Source organism: Amblyraja radiata, chromosome 4 (assembly GCF_010909765.2).
Source record: "Amblyraja radiata isolate CabotCenter1 chromosome 4, sAmbRad1.1.pri, whole genome shotgun sequence".
Lineage (NCBI taxonomy): Eukaryota > Metazoa > Chordata > Chondrichthyes > Rajiformes > Rajidae > Amblyraja > Amblyraja radiata.
In genome coordinates, this window is record NC_045959.1 from 43,914,578 (window position 1) to 43,928,491 (window position 13,914).

The window sequence follows — 13,914 nt, forward strand, 5'->3', positions numbered from 1 at the left end:
TCCATACTCCCACACAGCCTCCAACAGTGTTGTTGGACAGCAAGTTGTCTGCTTTTTATTTTGGGTGATATAAATAAGCGAGATAGATTCTTCCAGCAAAATTCTCTCCATACTAGTGAGCTTGTGGATGAACATTGTGTTTCACACATTTGATACCATTCTTCTTCTGTTATTTGAATCTTTAATTCTGCTTCCCATTTTGTTTTTATGTAGAGCGTTGATTCTCCCCCGCTTTCCACCAGAGCTTGGTAGAAAGCAGAGATGACCCGAGACCCCTTCTGTTTGTATGCATCCACAATCACCTTGATCACATTATTTGAAGTTTCATCTAGTTCTGGCCTTATCTCTTTTATAAAGTAGTCTCTTAATTGAAAGCATCTAAAAAAATCTTTGTTTTCGAGACCATACTTTGACTTTAAATCTTGGAAGCTCATAAACTCGCCATTTTCTGAAACTGTATACATTGCCGTTATGCCTTTTTGTGCCCATTCTTTGAATTTTGAATCATACACCCCTGGCTTAAACTTTGAGTCATATGCGAACGACTTCGATACGTGAACCCCTCTTATTAATTTGTATTTTTCCACTATAACATTCCATATTTCTAACGTAAATGCTACTATTGGATCCATAGCATGTCTCAAAGCCCCTCTCAGATATTTGTCTCCCACCAAAATCTGGGTCTGGTAACCCTGTATCTCCCTTTCCATTTCTTTCCATTGAGATTCATAATCAGGTCTACACCAACAAGCCAGAGGTCTGAGTTGAGTTGCATAAAAGTATTTCTTCAGATTTGGTAAAGCCATTCCACCCTTGCTTTTCGGCAGTTGAAGTGTTGTTAATTTTATTCTTGTTTTTTTGCTATTCCAAATTAATCTAGAGATCATTTTATCCCAGGCTATGAATTTATCTCGGGGAACATTAATTGGGAGAGATTGGAATAAATATAGTAGTTTAGGTAGGATATTCATTTTTACCATTTGTGTTCTGGCACTGAAGTCGACCACCTCTCAACATCCTTTTTGATGTTTTCTTCAATTTTGTTATAATTAGTTTCAAACAAGTTGGAAAGTGTTTTGGTTATAGTTACACCAAGATACTGCATTGTTTTAGAGTTCTAGAAGTCAAAAGAAACGTGACGGACGAGAAAGAAAGAATTCACCGGAGATGGACAAAGCTCAAAGCTCAAAAGATGACTCAGCAGAAACCGTGCGCTCAATGCTACACAATATCAGTAAGGAAATACATGACTTCAGGACTGAATATAAAGTGGACTTACATAAATTTAAAGAAGAAATCAAAGAAGACATGAAAACCGAACTCAGAGTACTGGAGGAAGAAATTTATCATAAACTTTCTGCAAACTCCAAACAAATCCACGCCCATGAAACTAGACTAAACAAAGCTGAAGCACGAATTGAAGAGGCTGAGACAATTAACATGGCTGTGAAAAATGTGCTGTTTAAATCTATGAAAAAACAGAAAGCCATGCAAGAAAAACTGACTGATTTGGAAGGACGGTCTAGACGAAATAACATTCGCATCTACGGCGTACCTGAAGAGAAAGAAGGCAAATCCATGTCTGAATTTGTGGAGCAACTTTTAAAAACTGAACTCGTAATAACAACGGACACCAACGTACGGATCCAGCGCGCGCACAGAGCTTTGGCTCGCAAACCGGAAGGTAATTCACCACCTAGGTCTATAGTGGTAAATTTCCTGGAGTTTAATACCAAAGAAATGGTATTGAAAAAGGCCTGGGGAAAGAAGATAATGATTGACGGGCGACGTCTATCATTTGACCACGACTATGCAACGGAGGTTGTCCAGAAGCGCAAGGCATATAAGGGAATAAAGAGGGCCCTGAAGGAGAGAGGTGTCCGCTTCCAGACCCCGCTGGACAAGATGCGTATTCACTGGGACTCAGGAACATGCACATATCATAGTGCACAAGACGCAGCGCAGGAATTGAGGAGGAGAGGCTACTCCGTGGAGACACCTGATTACAGCGCTGAGGAGCTGGCGGACCCAGAGATGGAGCGTCTTCCCCAGGCTTTGACATGGCAGAGAGTTGGAAAGAAGAGCGAAGATGAGAGTGAGACAGCAAGAGAGCGACTACAGGAGTCTGAGCAGACCCCATCCAACTAGCTTTTATTGTGTCACAAATTCTTTTGGACTAAAAAATAAGTGCTATCGATGACGTTGGATGATACTAGGATGCGTGAAATGGAGTGTTTCACCTCTAGTGAGGGGCCCTCTGGGAGGAGGCTTTCCCCTATACCTGCCAACGGGGACTCAGGGTGGAAAGGAATCACCCTTACTTGGAAGTCAACTGTTTTTTCTTTTCTTTTCTTTTTTTTATTTGGCACATGTTGTCCAGATGTTCAGACCTGCACAGTTTCAAGTTATCTGAAGATTTATGAATGCAAGACAGGAGTAGGTAAATTAAATGTCACGTAATACTATCAAATTGGTGTCACTCAATGTAAATGGGATGAATAATCCAGTTAAAAGGAGCAAGGTCCTGGCTAAACTGAAAAAAGAAAAGGCCCAGGTACTATTTTTACAAGAAACCCACCTGCCTCAACAAGAACATGAGAAACTAAAACGCTTTGGCTTTAGAAATATATTTTATAGTTCCTATAAAACTAGCCAAAAGAGGGGAGTGGCTATCCTTATTACAAATGCAGTCCAATTTGAATGCCATAAAGAAGTCAGGGACAAAGAGGGAAGGTATGTATTAGTTAAAGGAAAGTTGGAAAACAAAGTCGTGACACTGATCAATGTATATGCCCTCCCAGAGAGTACCAAATGTTTTTTCAAAACTCTGTTTGACATTATTGCTTTAGAGACTGAAGGTATTTTGATATGTGGAGGGGACTTCAATGTGGTCATGAATCATAATTTGGATACAACAAGCCTAAAAAAAACCAAGATGCATCTGACCAAGTTTATTAACATATCAGTACAGGAAATGGGCCTAATTGATGTTTGGAGAGAACTTCACCTTTTAGAAAGGGACTACACACACACTATTCAGTACCTCACTCAGTCTACTCCAGGATTGACTACTTTTTAATGAATACGGGTGAAAGTCACAGGATCACAGAGTGTAAAATCAGGGTGGCAGATGTATCTGATCACAGTGCGATCAGCTTGACAGTACACCTGAATAGTAGAAAAAGAAATACTGTTTGGAGGCTCAATGTGGGTATTTTGAATAATAAGGCAAATGTGGAACAAATAAGGGAAGAGATAAAAAGGTACATAGAAGAGAATGATAACGGGGATGTGGATCCTGTAATACTGTGGGATGCTATGAAGGCAGTTATACGTGGAAAGCTGATCGCCCTGACATCATCACAAAAAAAGGCCCGGCTACCTACGTATGAACATAAAGTAGAAAAACTGAAAGAATTGGAGAAAAAACATAAAAACATACAGGATCAGTTGGTACTAAAACAGATTAAGGAAAAAAGGGGGGAGATAGATGAGATCCTCAGGGGAGATATGGAAAAAAGGGCAAGATTCGTAAAGCAGACCTATTATGAAGCAGGTCCAAAAGCAACTAGACTCCTGGCCAGACGCCTGCGTAAACAGCAGGCCTCTAATACAATTCATAAAATAAGAGATCCTAAAACCAATCAATTATCACATGAGCCAGATGAGATAGAAAGAATATTTGAAGAATACTATAAGAAACTCTATTCTAAACCACCATCAGCTGACGAAAGGACAATGAGAAGTTTTCTTAACTCACTTGATCTGCCATCAATTGGTGAGATACAAAATAATACCATTATGTCACAATTTACGGTTAATGAGCTGGAAGCTGCAATCAGTAGACTCAAGGTTAGTAAATCACCAGGCAGCGATGGGTTTCCACCAGAATGGTACAAGGCCTTTAAGAAAGAGCTAACACCTCTGCTCCTGTCTTGCTTTAACTGGACCCTTAAAGAGGGCAGGGCTCCCCCATCATGGAAGGAAGCAATTATTACCATTTTACCCAAGGAAGGCAAAGACAAAGAGCAATGTAAAAATTTCAGGCCAATCTCAATTTTAAATGTAGACTACAAACTATTTACCTCAATCATTTGCAAAAGACTCGAGACTTTTGTACCAGATCTGATTAATGAAGACCAAACTGGATTTATTCGGGGACGTCAAACACAGGATAATATTAGAAGAACCCTCCACATTGTGGATAATGCTCAAAAAAAGGATACAAATATGGTCCTGGTCAGTTTAGATGCAGAAAAAGCCTTTGATAGTGTTAGTTGGGTATTCTTATATGAAGTACTGAGGAGATTTGGTTTCAATGATGATGCAATTCGGTGTATTAAAACAATATATCAGGAGCCTACAGCTAGGATTAAGGTAAATGGAAACATATCAAAAAGGATCCAGTTAGAGAGGGGCACAAGGCAAGGATGCTGTCTTTCTCCTACTCTCTTCGTTTTGTATATCGAACCCTTAGCACAAGCAATAAGGCAGAGAGAAGACCTGCAGGGGGTCAAAATAGGGGGGAAAGAACATATAATTGGTCTTTTCGCTGATGATATCATTATTTTTCTTGAACGACCAGATATATGTCTCCCAAATCTAATGAACCTATTTGAAACATATGGATACTACTCAGGGTATAAATTGAATATAACAAAAACACAAATTCTTTCATTCAATTATTCTCCATCCCAACAAATCAGAGATGCATATAATCTGAAATGGAACTAAAAATGGTTCCTTAAAAGTGGAAAAACTTCTCTCCCCTTAAACGCGGACGGTCAATCCAGCTCGAGCTGGAAGGTCGAAGACACTCCTTTTAACTCACCGATTAGGTCGCCCAAGTGGGACAGGCACTTTAATCTTCAAAACACAGCTAAAATAATGCCAGCTTCAAACATTATTCCACATAACAAGTTATCAGTGGTTATTGCCTTAATATCATGACATGTTCCTTTATAACACAAATTTAAATTATTCTTCTGCTCCTTCTTTTCCTTCTTTTCCTTCTTCTCCTCCTCCTCCTCCTCCTCCTCCTCCTCCTCTCCTCTCCCTGTTCTTCCCCTCCCTCTTCTCCTCCTCCTCCTCCCGTCCCCACTTCCTATCCTCCTTGTCTCCTCTCCTTCTTCCCCCCTCTCCCTCTTCTCCTGCTTCTCTCTTCCCCCCCCCCCCCCCCATCCTTCTCTCCTTTTCCCCCTTCTCTCCTTTTCCTTCTCCTCCCCTTAGATACTCAGGATTGAGTATTACTTGATTCTTCCCCAGACTTTCGTGACTTCTGAGTTGGATAATAAAGTCAATGTGACAACTGTACACTCTTTACTGATGCTTTTGGAGGTGTCGTGCTCCATCTGACACTCACAAAGGTTTGCTACCTTCTCACAATGCATGGCCTTAAAGGGCTTTCTCACGGTGCGACCTGACGCAAGACTTAACAAGAGTTTAACATCGTGGGAACCTCCTGCAATAACAGTACGGCATTCGTGGACCACCGAGGACCTCCGTGGCGCTAACGGCAGGTAGTCGTGTAACTTTGTAAGGTCGGGAGAAAATTCAAACATTTTTGAATTTCTCCAAGAGTGACTTGAGCACTTTTTGGTGAGCGTTGCAACATTGTATGAACGCAGATGCCAGTGCGATATCCGTGCGATATCCGTAATGACTCTTGCGGGTACCGTGGGAACTCCTGCGAACGGTAAACCCGGAAGCTTGACAGAGGGGACATAAGGTGAGTAAAAAAGGTGGTCTCAATATTGCCAATGGGCCATGTGTCCATCGAGGACGTCCCACCTAATTGTCATTGTTTGAGAATCTTTTTCACAGTAAGACTTGCAGAGATGCCTCTCAGAAAAGCGCAAAGAAAGGGGTCAAAGAAAGTCAGAAAGTTTTTAGCCATGCAGGTAAATGAGGAGGAGACTCAGCACGAGAGGCAGGTGGAGAGGCAAGAGGAGATGCCAGAGATACCACTGCCTGTGGGCTCCTTGGAGCAGAGAGAGGGTGATCAAGGTGGATTTGAGATTGCCTCCCCAGTAGCTGATGCCTCCCCAATAGCCTCAGCAGACGATAACATAAAGGGAAGATGGCAGAAGGTAAGGCCATATAACTTCAACAGGGAACAAGAGGGGGAAACTGGTGGAGTGGTACCAATGCAATGAGATTCTCTATGACAAATCCAGAGAGGATTATAGAAATAGGGAGAGAAAGCGCAACCTGCTGGAGACGAAGGCTGCGGAGTATCCCGGGTGCTCATGTGAGTATCTATAACAATATATTAGTTTATGTACAGGAGAACAATTTAATGTTATCCATGATTTAAAAACATACAATGCTACAGATGTAAAAGTGCTGTTTTTGCAGTTACCTTCAATTTATCTTATAAGTCTGTCTGTTCCCTGCAGCTGCAATGTAAAAGTAGTGGCAGACAGCTTTTACACCCTCTTTGTTTGAAGTAGGAATCATGTCTCTAAGAGCCATAAAATAAATTATGCATGAGGGCAGGCAATTTTCACTTGTAATGCTTGTCTTCAAAAAGGCCATCTGTATTTACCAACTTGTGCTCTGTTATCCAAGAAGAACAAGAAATAGCACATTAAATGCAGAGGGCATGCTCTTAAACAGGCCTCTCTTTACTGACCAAAACTTTAATTTAACGGAATAGATCCAATGCTTGAAGTTCTATTTAATTCCAGCACTCTACTTTAATGCAGATGACCAACTTTTGCAATGGTTCGCTAACCAGAGGACCATTTACGGAAAAATCACCGCACTTGGGACCAGATCAGGGTCAGCTGGAAACAGACAGAGAGGAATAGGTGGATAGAGGAGAGGTGGCGTTTCCTATCAGGGCATATTGTGCGTGCAGTGACCAGGACTAGCGCACCCAAGGTACCTTTATTACAACAAATTTTTGAGGTCTTGAGGCTCTGGACACTATGTGTAAATGACTTCATGTAATTCCTACAGGAAAAACACATAATTGAACAGGCGTTGGATGATCCCCTGGAAGGGACTTCCACACCGAGCCCATCCACCAGCCAACAGCACCGCAGTAGGCACAGTGCAAGCATCGACCTCACCACACCTGGAGGTGCTGAAGAAGGAACAGATGTAGACAGCATTAGTAGTGTGAGTATATAAACTTGATGCTTATTGGACAATGCACCCACCCAGCATTTTGCTGATTTTTATATTTGCGCTCTGAATTTTCAGCTCCATAAAACTATTCGAGACTGCGAAAGATTGTTGGAGGAAGGACGCGTGACACCAATGGGCTTCACGCACAGGACATTCGACTTCTGTCACTCAATGATGGAAGATGAAATAAGTGATGGTGAATGGGATTTTGCATGGCATATGATAAATGGGGCGATCACTTATAGAAATAACAAGGTATAGATCAATTCTTAAAATTCTTCCCTTCATTCAGCGTCTCTGTTAAAACTCTTTATTTCTCACATCATAAAGCAACATAGTTTTAATGTGTGGTGTTGTCTGTGCAGTTAATGGAAGCACGTGCACCTGAGGCGCAGCGTCCACTGGTTCCTCAGCCTCGCCCGCCTCACTTCTATGACCAGGTATTAACAAATATATGTGCGCTTCCCTAACTTGATTCATAATCTGTGTTTTTTTTATACATTGACTAATACATAACTCTGTGATTCTAAAGTACACAGACAGGCCCTATGGATTGCCGCGTGCAATGGGGGGACATCCACCATTCCGTGCTGAACAGGTAAACTATTGTGTTTAGTGCGATATAAATTAAAAAATAAACATTAGCATCCGCATATGGACAACAACTTATTCATGAGTTGTGTTAATGAGATTCAAGAGAAGAACTCTGATCTTCAAAGGGAACTTTAATGAAAGGTCCCGCAATTGTAAGGTCCGTGAGAAATTTTTCACATGTACTTCTTAATTTCCTTCTAGAGACACTCACCATCACCTCTGATGTTTGCAGAGCTGCAGCCTGCTCGAAATCCACCTTTGCCTGTTGTTTACGGAGAGGTCCGTGCACAAAGTCCTTTTCAAGAAAGGGCAGAAGGTTGCGCTGACGTCATCTACCCCAGTTAACCCTCGGAAGCTGAGAATATTTTTTGTGGTGTTTCAAATAACAGTTTGAGTTTTAGTTTATTTTATTTCTTGGCCACTCACCATTTGGTGTGACATCTATAGTCCTTTGTAAATGTCTGTATGTTAATTTATGTGTCCTTTACTCTTGTGCATTTTTTTTCTCTGTTGGTGGCTCCACATTTTATTATATCCTGAAGTGTGATAAAGCTTTTACCTCAGCATTTTGATTGTCATTGCTTGTTTACCTCACTGCTAAATAAATTTATTTTTTACTATCAGCTTGATGTCTGCAAATCGTCATTAATACATCACTACAAGATGAATGTCTCTAATGTTATAATCCCTCTCATGCTGAAACACAAAATACCTTAATGGCGGTGATATAATCACATTTTCACTCATTTACATTTTTGAGTGTGCAGGGCCCTGAAATGTTCAGCTATTTAAACGTGTTCTTCACCTCTTGGTAGAAAATGAAATAAGACAATCAGCACGGTAAATGTGATACAAAGTCTTTATTCCTATTTGACAATATAAGAAGACGAATTCTGTCACATATTGAGAGGAGATGCATCACACAAAACATTTGTCTGTAAAAGGGCCTCGCAAACACGAAATACAACAAATGAGGCACGCGAGATTATTTAAGACACATTATATCCATCAACCTCCGCTACAAGCGTGAACTCAGGCATTTAAAGGGACAATGCAATGTTCTAAACGGCAGGTTTTGCGGACGAACATCTTATAGGAAGCACTTTTCAGAGGGACAACACTAGGAAGTCAGCTTATAGCATGCAGTAGTGTTCCTGTGGTCGGCTACCCATCAATATAGCTGTCCTGCCACGGCACACTCCCTAATTGTGAATTGTAGTAAGCGCAGAGATGGTCTCTTTGCTCTTTCACACTGGATGTGCCCGAGTTACCTTTCAAACGCTGCAGTGAGACCATTTTCAACTTGTTCGCACCACTTCTCCAAGCACCTAGTGTTACTTCCCCTGTGTCACTGTCCACTATGTCACCGTCCTGGATGGATGTTGCTGATCCAGCAGCTGCACCTCTCATTCGGATCAGGTTGTGCAGAACACATGCTGCATATACTATACTCTCCACATTCTTGGGCCTCTGCTCCATTGTCTTGAGCAAGCATCTAAATCTGTTTGCCAAGATGCCAAAATAATTTTCTACTTCCCTCCTGGCCCTTGACAGTCTGTATTTGAAGATCCTCTGTTCCCTAGTTAGATTCCTCTGTGGATATGGCTTCATAATCCAGGGCCGTAGTGCAAAGGCTTCATCAGCAACCATGGTTTACGAATTGCCACATGCTTGCCATCCAAAGCCCCACATGTGTGAGCAAAGTTCCACCTGTTTTCAAACCCCAGTGCAACTCTCTTCCACGCATCTGGTGTACTGGGGCATTCCATCACTTCAGATGAATAAAATTGGATGATCGCCTCACAGGTTTCTCGGACAATACCACAGATGCTGTTGGTGGCGACAAGAAAGTTGTAAGATAGACTTTTATAAGAATCGCCTGAGGCCAAGTAGCGGAGGGTGATTGCTATGCGCAACCCTGGTTCCAGTGCCTTTCTCATTACAGTGTCAGTCTTCTTCAGCAGAGGTCCCAAATTATTCTTTAACTCATTAAAGAGCTCGGGTGAAATTCTGACAAAGTTTTTGAATGCACTTTTATCCTCTTCGCACAGCACATTAAGCAGTTGCTCATATTGTCCAAATTGAGGTCTCCGTTGAAACATGGGCTTAACCCAGTGAGACTTCCTCTTAATTCTCTTTTTAATTAATCTCACCCTTCTGCCTTCACGCAAGCGTTTTCGATGCACATGTTGCGCTAATGCATACAGCGCGTCAATGAAAATAACAACCAGCCTGTACTCGAACCAACTTTGTATAGGCATGTCTGCAAATGAGCCAATTCTACAAATGGAGGATATTTATATAGTGTGTGAAAAAAAGTGACATCATTTGTGCCACGTGATTAACTACACTACAGTCCACGATGTTCATTCACGATTAACGGGAAAGATCGGGAGACGGACAAGTCACTCGCACAAATGACAGAATTGCTGAGTACCGTGGGAACTCTTTATCTACCCCCCGTTATATCGTGCGGAACTCGTGCTGGACCACGACCACTTCACTCTGGTGACATCTTGCGTCAGGTCGCACCGTGAGAACCGGCCATTAGGTTCTCAATATCACTCTGAATGGACTTTCTTCACCTTGAGCTGGCATGGGTCAGAGATTTTAAGATTCAGTGAGGTGTTGCATATTTTTGCCAAAGAGGCTTTGATTATTCTGCACAGGAATAATACTGGACTGCACAGAGTCCAATTTCAGAATGACAAAGTGATTTGTAGCTGTCATTTTAGATTAGTTTAGAAATACAGCGTGGAAACAGGCCCTTTCGACCCACCGGGTCCGCGCCGACCAGTGATCCCAGCACATTACACTATCCTATACCTACTAGGGACAATTTTTACATTTACCAAGCCAATTAACCTTCATACCTGTGCGTCTTTGGATTGTGGGAGGAAACCGAAGAACTCAAAGAGAACTCACGCAGATCACGGGGAAAACGTACAAATTCCGTACAGGCAGGATCGATCCCGGGTCTCCGGCATTCGCTGTAAGGCAGCGCTGTCATCTGTTTCCCTGATCAGCCCAGGAGAAGAGTTAGATAAAGGCTGTTTAGATCCTGCAGACAAAAGTTCATTCACTGCTTTTGGTGAGGTTCACCACACTAAAGAATAGTTTTGGAGTTATCAAAATAAAATAAAAATGATCCCTGCCAAGGTTTGGAATATTTTACATGACATCAGTCATCTTCAGAGTGTGAAGTGTATAAAGTGTGATTTACAATTGGCAACAGTGATGAGAAACACAGTGTGTACATTCATGTCAATTGTAATAGAAATTAACAGGATATTTGTCATCGCTTTTGATAATATTTGAGAAAAGGAATAAGAATAAGAATAACCATACGCATGGACAACTATCTCTCTGATACACTTTGTGCAGAGATAAAACATTTTAAAGAGTATTAGTATAAATATTATGTTATGCCTGGATTTAAAATATAGATTACTTCACAAATTCATGGGTGGTTGTGGCATTCTGCCATTAGCAAAGGGCACAAAACAGACCTTCTATTCTATGCCTTTTCCATGAGCAAGATGGACTTTTCAGCTCTAAACAGATCTCGGATATCAACATGGGACTAAGTGAAGAAAGTCTCTGGAGCCAGGCCCTGGCATTTGTTCCACAGGTGGGGCCCACCCGCAGAAATTCTTGGACTTTATTTCATATGTGAAGGAAAATAGGGCTTCTATGATCTGCAACAAAAACAGAAACGCTGGAAACACTTGGCAGTTCAGAGTATATGTGTGGACAGAAGGGTTTAGGTAGTTGCTTTGTCCACACGCTATGGCCTACGATGTCTATGAAGGCGGCTATGGTTTTTTTTTGTTTAGTCTGCCATTTGTCCGTAAAGAGCCCTGTTCCAGGTAATATTATATCGCTTCAATTATTGCTCTGCAGAAGAAATTGCTGTATCACCATACCAACCAATAGGCCTTCCCCCTATTTAATCCATTTTCTTCTACAAATAGAAACTACTTTTCCATGAGCAGGATAGACTTTTCAGCTCTAAACAGATCTCATATATCAACATAGGATGAAGTGAAGAAAGTCTCTGGACACGCTAGAGGCAGGAAACGTGTTCCCAATGTTGGGGGAGTCCAGAACCAGGGGCCATAGTTTAAGAATAAGTGGTAAGCCATTTAGAATGGAGATGAGGAAAAGCTTTTTCACACAGAGAGTTATGAGTCTGTGGAATTCTCTGCATCAGAGGGAGGTGGAGGCTGGTTCTCTGGATGCTTTCAAGAGAGAGTTAGATGGAGCTCTAATTGAGCCTGTCCCACTTAGGTGACTTTCTAGGCGAGTGCAGGAGACTCTGCGCTCGTCACATGATCGCCACATGGTCGCCACATGTTCGCTGATGGTCTCTGGTGAGTCTCCTTCATGGTCGCAAAGAGTTCCCGCATTCTGGGAACTAGTCGCGACCTCAGAATGGTCGCCGCAAAACTTTCAACATCTTGAAAATTTTTCTACGACCAAAAATTGGTCGCCATGGAGAAGGTAATCCTGCAGTCGTAGGTGCCGTTGTAGTGGGATCGCCATGTAGTTATGGGTAGTCAAGGTAATCGTAGGTAGTTTCCGTTAATCGCCTTTGCTGACTCATTTGCTAATCGCATTTGCTAATCGCATTTTCCTTGGCTCATTGGGGAAAAAAAACATAAGCAGGACTTTTCAGAACCAAGGATAACCGACCGGTAATGTTAAATGTCTGCCGAACTTCACAGCTATATATCTCTGGCTTATTAAAAGTTGTCTGGCTTCTTAAAAGTTGTCTCCACTCCTTCTCCCCCCTTCTCCCCCTCTCCCCCATTCTCCCATCTTTTAAAGATGTGTGTGTGTGTGTGTGTGTGTGTGTGTGTGTGTGTGTGTGTGTGTGTGTGTGTGTGTGTGTGTGTGTGTGTGTGTGTGTGTGTGTGTGTGTGTGTGTGTGTGTGTGTGTGTGTGTGTGTTCCACTGTGACAGTCGCCGTTCCAGTTCCTGGTTTATCAGACGACAGCTGGCAACTTGACAGTTGGCAGCAGTCCGCTGAAAAGAGGGACGGGCACATTAGGGATAGCGGAGTTAAGGGATATGGGGAGAAGGCAGGAACGGGGTACTGATTGTGGATGATCAGCCATTGAATGGCAGTGCTGACTCGAAGGGCCGAATGGCCTACTCCTGCACCTATTGTCTATTGTGCTGTCTTTTACAGTGTGTTCAGAAATGTCTGAAACTTTGATCATAAACCTAAAGACTATCAAACTGAATTTAAAAAGTGATCCAACAACATCATAGTATAAGCATAACTGCTAAACGTAGGGCTTTAGGGCATCCATCCATTAGGCACTGTCTGGGTTCTCAGTTTGAAAGCTCAGGGTAAGTCCAGAATGTGAGCATGGGCACAGGATCCATGAATTGCAGGTCTGGCATTGCATCCATGCTTTTCAAAGATGTAAATATCTGAGATTAGTTTAGTTTAGTTTAGTTTAGTTTAGTTTAGTTTAGTTTAGTTTAGTTTAGAGATAAAAAGCGGAAACAGGCCCTTCGGCCCACCGGGTCCGCACCAGCCAGCGATCCCCGCACATTAACACTTGGGACAATTTTTACATTTACCAAGCCAATTAATCTACAAATCTGTACATCTTTGGAGTGTGAGAGGAAACCGAAGGTCTCGGAGAAAACCCACGCAGGTCATGAGAAGAACTTACAAACTCCATACAGATGGCACCCAAAATCGGGATCGAATCTGGGTCTCCGGCGCTGCAAGTATGTCACCATGCCATCTAGTTAGTAACCGGGCAATAAAATGGAGGTCCAAAATGGAGCTGAAGATGCTAGAGTCTGGACAAATGGAGTGCTGTTGGAAGAAACCAGCAGGTCAGGCAGCATCTGCGGAGAGCCAGTATAAATACCCCCCTCACATCTTTTGGTCCCGATGAAGAGTCTCAATCCAAAATATCAATTGCCATTTTCCTCCACAGATGCTTCTTCTTCTTGCGTTTGAGGCAGTAGAAGTCCGTAGCAGGGTGATGCCATCCGGTTTGACATCCGTAGGTGCCCGCCCTAAAAAGGGTGCATGCGCCAAGCTGCGGCGCTGCTGTTGTCATTTTTTTTGCTGTCATTCGCCTGAATGAGGTCAATTGACAGGGCTCACCACGGGGAGGTCGACAACATGAGCCCCTCCACCGATACTGTCTGGCCCAT

At 42.4% G+C, this 13,914-nt stretch overlaps 1 long non-coding RNA gene across 1 annotated transcript; it reads left to right on the top strand.

Moving 5' to 3' along the window:
- Positions 1-7,449: 7,449 nt before the first annotated feature.
- LOC116971711 lies at positions 7,450-8,048 on the top strand. The gene is made up of 3 exons (XR_004411577.1): positions 7,450-7,574; positions 7,667-7,732; positions 7,930-8,048. It is a non-coding gene; the product is annotated as an uncharacterized LOC116971711 (long non-coding RNA).
- Positions 8,049-13,914: the final 5,866 nt, after the last annotated feature.